Below are 12,773 nucleotides of genomic sequence, written 5' to 3'. Positions count from 1 at the left end.
AATTTGATAATAAGGTGCTTAAGCACATTTCTCAACACATTGCAATAAACCAAGTAGAGTTTTCTACAATTTTGAGTAACCTTGAACAATCCTTCACCAATGTAACATCACTTTTTGGCAAGCTCTATGATGTTACCAAGTATACTAAGGATATAAAGGAGAAATTGAATAAAATTGATGTTGATATGAAAGAAAGTTTTCAAAGGTCATAGCTTGACCCGAGTTCAAGCCCAGCACATCACATGAAGGTGAAATTTTTGTCAGAGATGCAGGCAGAATTACTACGAGAGGAAGCCAGGACCAGATCTACACTAGTTAACATCCAAAATATGATCCTTCTAGTTATGGACATAATGCAAAAACACATTGCATATTCAAAAACATTAGTCCAGGATAACAATTTTTATATAGCAGATCATATGATTGATCTTTCTACAGAAGTTCAAGTGGCACTCTTCACCTACAAAATTTTGCAAGATAATTGGGATAAGACATTGGCTCTTATTCTCAAGGTACACTCTGAATTTCTCTCACATTTTGGTGTCTCTATTTGAATATTTTACATATCTTTTTGGCATTATTTTCAAAAAGGGAGAGTAAGAGATAGTAAAAGTTAGGAGGAGTAAGAATTGATAAGAGACTTGTGGAGAATCTAGGGAGAAAATAGATTGATATATGTATAGTGTAAGGCTATTATTCCATATGCATCAGGGAGATATGTAAGATATGTATATATAGTAGCTTTACAAAGATCAATTTTAAAAAATCAAAAATTAGTATATCAGTGTACATAAGTTTTGGCTCATAAGTGTTTTTGTCACTAATGCCAAAGGGGGAGATTGTTGGCATTATGTTATATTTTTCATTAGTGACAACACATATTTGATTCTAAATGATTATCAAGCTCATCACTTAGTCTATAGTTTATACTGAGCATTTAGTGGCTACCTTGTAAGTTCAACAGTTAAGCAATTCACACCGAGCATTCCTGAAGCTATCGAGTGAATGTGCAATTCAGCAATGTATGCCAAGCTTTATAGTGTCTATTGAGTTATTAGTTTGTATGATATGAAGCCAATTTTTACCAAGTGATGGATGTGTAGTGTTTACCGAGTTATAGCAAGGTAAACGAAGGATTCAATATCTACCGAGAAACACTATATCTACTGAGTCTCCAATGGTTACCGAGTTCCAAGCTACATTGTGTGATTAGTATGGACTGAGCTTCTACTTATAATGAGTGCATGATGATGCTGAGTAATGTAGTGGATATCAAGTATTAGAAGGTTGCCAAGTCAGCTTGAAGAACCCAAGTTTTCTACTGTTTGGCTAACTCAATAATATTTTGTTTGCTTGTGTTTTAGTCAACCTTGCAATTGTAAATATTGTAGTGGTATATATGTAATGTATTGTATCATTTGAAATGTATCATCATGGAACGTTAATGGAATGGACATGTAATGTTTTGAGAAGAGTGAATATGAATTAGCAGCAAAGCAGAATATACAGCAAGGTCATTAAGGAGCAGCAAAGACATATCAGTCACAAGAGGTGATCTGTACTTCAAGATCTATTTAGAAATCAAGTTGTAAGTCAGATCTACTATTTCATCCTAACAAGTGAATTAGTTTTCCAAATCCTTTAACAAGGTAGACTTAACAATCTTTGTATAAATCTCCTAATAGAGTGCATACTTCATTGTATCTTTGTAAAACATCTAACAAGGTGGATCTAATAGTCCAAATTTCTCTTAACAAGGTAGATCATCAGAAGTGGTCAATGTAAGCCCTAATAGGCCAACTTTATATTGCAAGTAGTGAAGTTTTGTGGGTATCATTCCCACCCCAGTTTTACTTTCTATTTGGAAGGTTTTTGGGTCACCAAAATATTGTGTTCATGTGTTATGAATGTTTATCTTTTCTCATGTATGTAGTAGATTAGATGAATGAATGATTTATATGGTTAAAGTATTGAATTGATTTAAAAATTTTGAGGTTACTAATTCACCCCTCCCCTCTTAGTAACCTAGCTAGTCTTGATTATTTCCAACACCTAAAGTGATAAAAATACTTGTATAAAAGAGCTTAGGGTTAGGGATTATTTCATAGTTGTGATAAGAAAAGTGGTTCTTGTGGTGGTATTGAGTTGTAAGGGATTATGGATTGTAATCAAGTTGTAATCACTAGATCATATTAATATCGAACTTTTTTTTTAGCGGACGTAGCCCAAGGATTGGATGAACCATGTTAAATCTTGGTGTCTTGTGTTCTTTTTTTCGGTGATCTATTATTTTTTGGAATTGTTTATATTTACATGTAATTGTTATTTTTGTTCGTGGTTTAATCCTAACATCGAGCATGTATTTAAGTTGTCCTACTATCAAAAAATGTATTATTGATAATAATAGTTTGAAAGAAGACTATAGATAGATTAAATCTCTAAACCTATAGGTTCTTTATTTTTTATAACCCTCAGGTTCTATTCTATGATATTTTACTAACCTAGTTCAAGTGATCCATCGCCAAAACCAATATGTGTGAAGAACTACTAAAGTCTTCATCCACCTTATTATAAATATAGTCACCTCCTTATCCAAAATTTCCTATTCCTTGCATGATCAAGACCCAATCTACAATACATTAGGAGCTAATAGTTCCTCTCTCTACTCTTTCACACAATATTGGTCGAACATTCTAATCCAATGACAATTATTACTCTATTGGATATGCAAGAAATAAAGTTCTATCAACACTACTCTTAGATGATACTTCTCTAATAAGTAGGCAAAACAAGGAAAAAAAGGAAAAAGAACTAAGATAAAAATAGAAAAGCAATATGGAGCTTTATCTCAGTGCATTTACAAAATTATAGAAAATAAATGTCTAAAAAGACTAGAAGAGAAATAAGGCTGACACAATAGATAGCATAACATATGAAGAATCATATAAAATAATAAAATTGATCCACATGCTAAAAAAACCAAGATATCTACCATAATTTAGAAATGAAAAAAGATAAATAGAATGTGTTTGGGGAATATGGAAAATAAATTAGCATAACTAGAATATAAAGAATTCCCAAATAGGAAATTAAATGCTGAAGATATGTCTTGTAGAGTGCAAAAAAGAACTCCTAACTTTGACAAAATAAAATCCACCAAGAAAGAATTGTAACTAAAAACTATCTACAAGCTATGACAGGCTTGCAACTAGCTTTTCGACAATATCTTGTTTGCAAAAAATAGTGTCGATATGCTCAAGATATGAGCAAAAATGTGAAGGTATGTCTAAATAGAGCTAGAATGGAAACTATACATGACAATTTAGATGTTGATGTTAGCAAGTGATGAGACCAAATTTGATGGTCAAACACTCATTGAATAAAAAATTGATAGGAAAATAACACATGTCAAAAAAATTCTACTTCACCAGAAAATTGCCCACTTTTCCAAAAAGAAAGCCAGAGTCAGGAAAAATGCTAGTGATAAATAACATGTGATGAAAAAAATTCCATAAGTGCTTGAAAAAAATCCTCGCTAATAAAATCATGTGGCTCAAGCAAAAATAAAAACTTTTAGCAGCCAAATAAATATGTTTGATCATAGGAAAATAATCACAAAATGTTTCCCAATAAAGACACCCAAAATATGGATACTTGCATGGACACGTGGTCTCCATTAGTCATGCATGAAATTTATAAAACCATCATTTCAACTAGTATAAATTTCCAAAAAAACTATCGATATAAAATGTGTGGAAGTCAAGGAAAGCACATAGAATTAGGGGTCATTCTAAGAGCCCAACTGCACAGAGTCCAATCCAAGGTGAATGGAAAGGTGTAACATGCAAAAAAGGTAACCCGTGGGTCTATATCGCATGTGGTATAGAGTAAGATGGGAAGAGGATGAGGTGTATGCACCCACTCTTCCAAAAAAAATGATGCAATAGGTACATTGTGAGGGCCCTCAAGGAGGTATGATACACTAGCAAAAGGACTACAAGAACCAAGAAAAATTGTAAAGCCTCTCAAAAACCATTCACATAGTAAAAACAATCACCCATGCATGAGCCTCCAAAAAAATTTGTCAAGAAGTGAAAGTCTAATTATACCCAAAAAAGATTGAAGAATGGGTTGTCAGTGAGCCCCAAAATTGGCTGGAGTCATTAATAAGTGGCAGTTTGAGAAGGATCTTTTGAGGGACCGAATGGGGTCTAAATAAACTAAGCATGCACCATATACATGATTTTGAGAAGTATGCTACTCTCAAAAATTAGGAACCCACTGACTATACTAACATTGAAAAAAAGACAATGCTAGCCTCACACGGGCTTCCGAAAGGTTGACAGAGAAAGGAGGATAAGAAATTTGCTAGTCCAAATCAATAAACTTTCTTGGAAGTATAAAGATGGGTATGTCCAAGGAGCTTGTGAGAGCCATTTGAGTTGGCACTGATGTGGCACTTCAAAGCCTGTGTTGGACCATTAGTACCAAAAAAATAGAGGTCAAGTCCTTTAAAAAAATTGCATCTTCCACTTTTTAAAAAATATACATAGGAGGTACTAGAGCTAACCACCAAAGAGCTTGCAAGTACAAGAGTTGATTGCTTACATGGATTTCTTGGGTGCATCAATAAGAAGAATGTGCCTTGAAGGCATTGTTAGATTTTAAATGCATCCTCTCAAACTCAAAAAAATGCCTCCTTAATTTTTGTTACTAAAAAATCACATGCGCCTCATTCCAAAAATACATCCACCAAAAAAGTGCACATATTTTTTAACAAAAAAAAGATTAAAACTATTAAAAATTGTTACCCCTTGGTATTCATCCCTAGGACATATGGCCTGGGTGCAAACTCTTTTTGGAACAAAAAAAACTTTATCCAAAAAGGATAAATTTTATATGGAAAAGGGGTTTTTGGGTGCTCTGATTTCAATGATGCCATTTGCGCTCAAAGTGACCCAAAATGAAGGTCCCCCAAGATCTAATCACAAATCCTCTATAGAAGACATAGATCATAAAATTGCTAGCAAACCTCTCAAGAAGAGAATATAGGCATGAAAGTTTGGAGCTCAAATACTATGTTGAAGTTGAGGAAAGCTCAACCCCACATCTCCCAAAATCACTATATGCAATCACTTATCATAGAAAGAGAGGAGAAAAGCTATGGAGGATAGAATTCACAAATCTAGAACATAGGAGACATTCTTGATTGAAAAAAAGAGAATTGGGTATTAATGAAAAAAGTGTTATTGTGAATAAAATATTAGAAAGAGACAAATCCTTATAAAGGAGATCTAGACCCTAAAAGATAAGACCTAAGTTTCTTGATAATAATTAATAAAAGAATTAATTATTACATACCTAAACTTTAGCTTACGTAAAATAGAGTTAATAAGAAAACACCTTATTACTCTAACACCCTTTCTTAATATAAAATTAGGGAGTGGCTAGAAACCTACAAACTACTACTAAAAGTAAATTTAGGGCCCATAAATAAGGCCTAATGAGGTATCCAAGCACAACCACACTACTATATTTGGGCTCAAATTATTACAAACACCCATCACTCGAATGATACCACCACGAATTGGCTCCCATTGGATAGGCATTGAAATTTTGCTATCGCAAATTGTGATGGAAAGGGGGTCTGTTGCAATTGTGATGACTAAATCTTTCATAACTTGGAGTAGGACAAGGGCAAGAATACATCTTTACACTATCCTGATTGTGATGACTAGCCATTAGAGACTCCATCACAAAAGAAATGGGTATGCGGCAATAATGTCAGCATGAATGCTAATGATACCACATTGGGGGAGTATCCTAAGCATTGAAGAGTATTGACATGTTGCATTCATGACTATATTTGTCACTAATGTCAACTTAGTAGTAATTCTATAAATATTGGAAGAATAACAGTTAGTGATCTTATGATACATAAAAGCTAAGGAAGTTTTAGATTATGTGCATTGGAGGACATGTTCTTGAGGTTGTCCTCATGATGTGGTTAAGATGACTAAGTCTGATTTAATGGTGTATGAAAGTTACACTTGATTTATTGAAATCAATGTAGAAACAGAGCATTGGAAAATAAACTTTAGATGATCCATCACTATCTTTCATTTGATATGTAATGAAGAAGATGTGGAGACACACAATGATAAAGGATGGTTGTTGGGTGATGCTAGTGTGTGTGCAAGACATGGTTTCACATGTGTAAATTTTTGTATAGACTATGAGATGACAATGCTATTATAATTATGAATTAATTAATTATCTTATTTTAATTAATTGGGAAAGCCTCAAGGCTAACTCAAGGAATTATTATGAAGATATGGTATAAAGAATTTTTTTTCCTTGTTTGTAGTGTGTACTTGGATTAGAGGACCAAGTGGGATACAAAGTATTAGTGCAGAGAGAAAGGAGCAGAAAAATGCTTACTCAATGTGTGTAAGGGATCCAAGAGATCATTGGATGCATAGTATGAGATCTGGTTACCAGATCTAAAGAAGAAAAAGTTTGGTTGACAGGGTAGAGATAAAGCAAGGAAGCACATTTTAGTTCTATTATTCTACAAAGAATAATATAGAGATCATTTGGACAATGGGTTCATTGATCTTAACCTTGAAGCTATTTGGGTAGTGGGTCCAATTGTTTTCCACAACTCCTAATAGGGTTGGAATCTCCTAACAAGGATTCAAAGTCTCCTAATAGGGACTCATATGTACTAAATATTGTAATAGACTTATAACAAGGTCTATCCTCTAACTAGAAATATTTCTATTAGTACATCATCTTGTGGGTACCATCCCTGCCGAGGTTTTTCCTTTGATTAAGGGTTTCCCTAGTTAACATATCTAGTGTTAATTGTGTATGAGTATCTTGTTGTGTTTTCAATTTATATTACTCACATGGTTAAGTTTTTTTAAGGTTAATTATTGTTATAATACTAGGATAACTAATTCATTCATACCCACCCCCCCTCTTAGTTATATAAGTGGACTATATATTCTAACAATTGGTATTAGAGCATTAGGTCCTTGAAGATAAGGCTTAGCAACTTTGGAAGATCAATGGAAAATATGTTTAGGAAGGATAGTCCAAAATTTTATGGGGCCAACAATGATAGTTGGACCAAAAGATGAATATTCATCTATTATGCATGGGTCCAAGATATGGCTTTTGACGACAACTAAGATGACAATTATTGAAGAATCAAAACTTGAGGAATGCAGTGTGTTGGAGTCCTTTTTGGGTAAGGAACATATTAGGTTGGTTTAAACCTAATGCTAGGAAGCATAAGATATGAAAAAGCCTAAGGGTGAGCTAAATCCTATAATCAGTAGGTCTAAATCTTAGTTTAGGGCTAACATTAATAGTATCATCAAGACTCACTTCACTTTAGGCTCTGTAGGGCCAAGGTGAGCAAACCTTAGGGATTGATCTTATTAACTTGATAATATTCTCTTCAAGATTATCCCCTATAGCAAAAATGGTCAATATTCTTCTATGATTTTCTTATAAACTTCCTGATAATAGTAGCTAACTATAACCAAAGGAAAAGTAGATGCAAATAGGTAAAGACCAACACTTCTAGTTCATCATTACATAAAAATGGTAAATTGATTTGTTTGTTTGTTATGTATATTCTGGAATTATGTGAATCATCAACTTGTTCTTAAACTTAATTGACCAGTGCCTTATCCATTGATATATAGAGCCAAAACCAAAAAACCTGGACCTATTTAATCAACTTTTAAATAAAATTTTCAATAGTGAGCTTTGAATTTCATTCTTACATATCCTTCTTATAAACCCTAAACCCTATTAATTATAGAAAGTGATTATCTAATTCTTTGAATCAACAAGAATTAGTAAGAGATATACAATTTATATAATTCCATTAAACCAAATGAAACTTGTTCATTTCAATCTCAAGATTAAAGATATATAAGGAAGGAGACAAAAAATCAAAGACACAGATATATAGAGAATTTCCTTCTTCTATTGATTTCCTTATGAAATTTTTACAGTACTAATAGAGACTCAAAAATGACTCAAAACTTGACAACTGACATTTTATATTCACTATATATATTCAAGTATACAAAAATTGATTACATTCATATAGCTATAGAAAAATGGATAGACTATAAAAGAAACATAAGAAATTGGAAAATTCTACAGATAGCTGACCTCAACTCCACATCCTAGAAATCCTTATATACCATTGCAACAAGATATAGATGGGAGGAGGATGCATATCAAAATATGGATGAATTCAAAAAGTGGCAAGACATAGACAAAAATATATGTAAGACATTCCTTAGTGTTTGATCCAAAAGAGGAAGTAGTTGAAAAAGTTAGCAGGTGAATATTTATGTCATGTTCTTTGACTTTACTCCTCTTTGTCTTTCACTATCTTCAGTGTGTAATATATCAGCTACCTCCTACTGGCAGGGCTTTGATCTCTCCTACTACTTACCAAATATAGATCTCCCTTTTGGTGGGCCACTCTATATTTCTAACCTCTTCTAGGTCCTTCATGGCTTTAGTCCACTTGGTATCTATAATTTCTTTAGACTCAATAGAAAAATTGCTTAAGTCTATTTCTACTCTGAACAGGAAATCAATTAATCTATTATAAGGGGCATTAGAGCTATCCCCAAAAATTTATATTCTAGCCTCTTGAGTCAAAATGACACCAAAGGAATCAAACCATTCCAACCAATCTCTCACTATACTAGTGCTAAAAAAAATTGGTGGTATATAGGGCTGAATTCCTTGAGATAAAACTTTCAGTTTCCCTTGTATAATTTGTAATTTATCAGTGAAGAAGCCAATTAGTTCTCTGACTACCTCTAAGCCCTCCTTCACTATAATCATATTTTTAGGAAAATCTACCTTTTTAGCCATTAGTACAGTAAGCCTCTCTAATAATTGTGTCTCCCACAGATTGAATGTGGGTGATAGCCATGAATGTACCTCATTATAGAATTGCTTAGCACTTTGTAAAGAAACATAAAAGTTGTGAGCTAGTTTTGATATTCTCTTTAGAGTTTCAACCCTATGGATTATTAGACTCTAAAGGACAATTGTCCTTACCTCATCTCCTTGATGAGTAGGTGAAGCATCAATTCTAATTCTTTTTGGTTCTACTATATCCCCTACATCCAAACCATTAGTTTGTGTTGGAGCCTCAGTTGTGTCCTTAGCTGCTTGTTGCTGATCTCTATGTTCTTATCTCTATTCTATAGCAACCACTTACTTTACATTTACCACTTTCTCTCTGAGTGATGCAACCTCAACCTTTAGTGCTTGGACCTTAACCTCAAGCTCTTAAAACTTCTCCTTATACACATGTCTTTTTCAAAGCTCATCCTCATAGAGCTTTTGTACATCAATGTTATCATGTATAGACTTGGAAGATTTGGTCTCAATTTCCTCTAGGTCTCATTCATGAATGATAAATTCTTCATGGCCTTTGATATTTCTATACTAGAGGTGCTCTGCAAAGTCTACACAATTATGTTACCATCTTTTGTATTTCACACATCCATCAACTTTGGTTTATTTGATGGAGGGGTAATGCTCCAAACTACGAGAGATTTGGTATCAATGTTTAATCCTATTCCCCTTTGCAATTCATCAGCACCAAATGCCTCATATGAAATGGAATTCTCCTATCTTCTTATTTTATCAAGCATAAATGCTTGCTCCAAGTCCCAATCAAGTACCAACAACATACCACATATTTGCACAAGGTCCCTTGCTTCCTCTAGAATCATGACTTCACTCTCAGGATCATAGGCTTGCAACTTCTCAACTAGTTCAAGCTTCCTTTCATCTAATCTCCTAGATTCATCATAAGTACCAACTCACTCTATTTTATCTTGTATAGAACAACTTTTAAACTTAGTTTTTTTGATGAAGTTATCATCCTCTATAAATTTTTGGGCTTGGATGACCCTATCATTGAGCCATGCTATAGCTAGTTCTGAGTCTATGAGTGTGCTCTTAGTTGCATTAATTCTATCCTAGGGATAACTTTTCCTCAAGTTAGAAAAGTACTGACTCTTTCCTAGTAAAATTTACATGGTGCCTTGTTTCAACTCTATAGGGATATGGACAACTTTATGTCTCTTATTTCCCTTTATAACCCATGATGCCTCAAGAGTGTCATCTTCCTCTATTTCTAGAGTCACATTAGGTTCAAGGTTGTCTAGGCACACCCTCTCTTCTTCTCCTATAGGTCCCTCTAGAAATTGATCCATGATTTCAGCATGGTTAGTGACCATCTTCCTAATCCTATGAGGATAGGGGATATCCAAATAAAATCCCTTGAAATTGGGATCAATTCTCTTCATCTCCCTCTCCACCCTCAAAACATCATCCAACTTTTCCATTTTATCACTTGTCTCACCCTTTGTAACAATATTAGGAATAACATCCTCATGGGGTAGCTCCTTTGTGTTAGGTAGCACATAATTCCTTATTTCTTTAAGGGTGTTCCTCATCAAATTGTAAGGATCATACATCCTATAGGGACTAGTTGACAATTTTAGTAGTGGAGGAAACAATGGATATGATCAAGGGCCTCTTTTCCAATTGAAAAGTCCCCCACCTTGAAACATATACATAATAAAATACTTTTATGCACTTTAGGCCCTAGATAATCCCTATTGACCATAAACAACTACCATATAAATTTTATTATACCCAAACTAGAGGGGATAAATTTTGGTAATATGTGGGTTGGCTAAGGACAACCATAGAATCTCATCAAAGAAAAAGTTGGAAAAAGGAAAATGTCCCCCCAATTATGATCTATCCTTTTACCCTCAAGAAGTAGGGTTCGTCTCAATAGACTCTTTAAAATCTCAAGTGCCCTAAAGTAACTTGGATCTAACATTCTCATTATTGCAGCACTAAAATTATTAAAGAATGAAATGGAATTAGAAAAATTATAATTACTATCCCATACCCATTTCCATAGCTAAACTAGTAGGTCTCCATTTTCATCTGAGGTGCAGTCATGAAATTAGAGCTCATATACCCCACATTTTTGTAGAAGATCAAGTACATAAATAGTGAATAGTAGTGCAACTTGAAATCCTTTAATTATCTACTATAAGCCATGGCAATATTTTCCTTCATCACCTCCAAAATGTATTCAACATAATCATACTCCCTCCTATGGTAGGAGTTTTTCATATCTCTAGCTATGATGAACTCAACACCATATAACATATTAGTTCCATCTTTTCTAACTACCCAATGGACACCATATACTATTTTTACAAAGTAGTTCTTGAACTTGTCTAGAGGCATTATCTTTTCTACCTTCTTCGGATAATCACCACATCTTTCAGGTCCATGGGAATATGCTCTAGCATAGAATTCCCTAGATAGGCTTTAGTTTTTCTCCCAAATTTCTTCTGTAGATTCTCCAAATCTATAGGTTGGGCCATGGCCCCATCTAATCCAAAAGATTCAATGAATGAAGCATAGTCAAGTGTATAGAGAATTGTTCCATCTCTCCTATGGAAGGATTTAGTGGCTGGCTTGTATGATAAAATTAAGGCCTTCACCAAGTCCACATTCATGAAAACCTTTAGAAAGATCAACTTTGCCAGGTTCTTCTTCCATAGATTACAAACTAAGATCTTCTTCTCTATGTTGTGGTAGAAGTACTTGAACAACTTAGAACTCATGAAACCAAGGTATACATCATCTCTACATAGAGTGTATGGGTTGACAAAAATATGGTCATCTGCAACATTAGCATCTAAGGAACTAGGGAAAAGCTTAATCCTTTCTTCAACAAACCTATTAGGTTTTCTTTGTCATATTTTCCCTCCCTTAGAATTTGAAGTTTCTAAAACTTCCATGTCCCATGATTGTATTGCTTCTACCTTCTTATAAGACATCTTGAATATATGCTGAAAAAACACTATATGAATTCTTCTCTCAAGCACTAAAAAAAATTATCTGTATTCACTGAAAAACTCTGCAACTTCTTAAATTCTCCTTCTCTGTAAATGGTAAACTATAACTAATCAATAAAATGTCTTTATAGCTCATGTACCAACATTCATATTTGCATTGATTCTTAGTATGCTCAAGTGATACAATCTATAGTGCCTGCCCCTGGTTCACATTTTGTTATCGTTGCTGAACTCTTTTAGAACTAGTTTTATGTTGTTGTTTAGCAGCATTCTTTTGAGATTATCAGATATTGTGCTATGGATTCAATTTATTATGTGATGAGATTACTTAGACTCTACATTTCATGTATGTATGATGATTATTTTTAGTGTTCACAATTATTGATGATGATTATTACATTGCTTTCAATTATTAATGATGATTAGTAAGATGATTTATTATCATATGTGCTTTCTTATGGATATTTACCCCATACTTGCATGTGTATGGTGTGTGTGTTTGCTTTGCGTGTTTTCTTTTGTATGGCATGTCTGATGTGGTTAAGGAAGGGAGTCATAGTCACCTGCTAGTCGGGATCTACACGATGCACCACTTCCTACCATTGTCTATTTAGTTTAGTATATATTGTGTTTGTACATGCATGGTTTTTATGCAGGTTGCAGGTACTGGGTATCGACTTCTCTGAATTGCCAGGATAAGCGTACTCTATCACATTATCTCAATGATAAGAGAGGGGAGATAAATCCTCAAGTCCAAATCCCAACCCTTTAAGCCATTTGTTCTAATTGGAAAACTAGGACAAGTATCCGAGTTGAGTACCCTCC

The sequence above is a fragment of the Cupressus sempervirens genome, chromosome 1 (genome assembly GCF_028749045.1).
Source record: "Cupressus sempervirens isolate cs-2001-9-10 chromosome 1, ASM2874904v1, whole genome shotgun sequence".
Lineage (NCBI taxonomy): Eukaryota > Viridiplantae > Streptophyta > Pinopsida > Cupressales > Cupressaceae > Cupressus > Cupressus sempervirens.
This window is presented reverse-complemented; position numbering follows the sequence as displayed.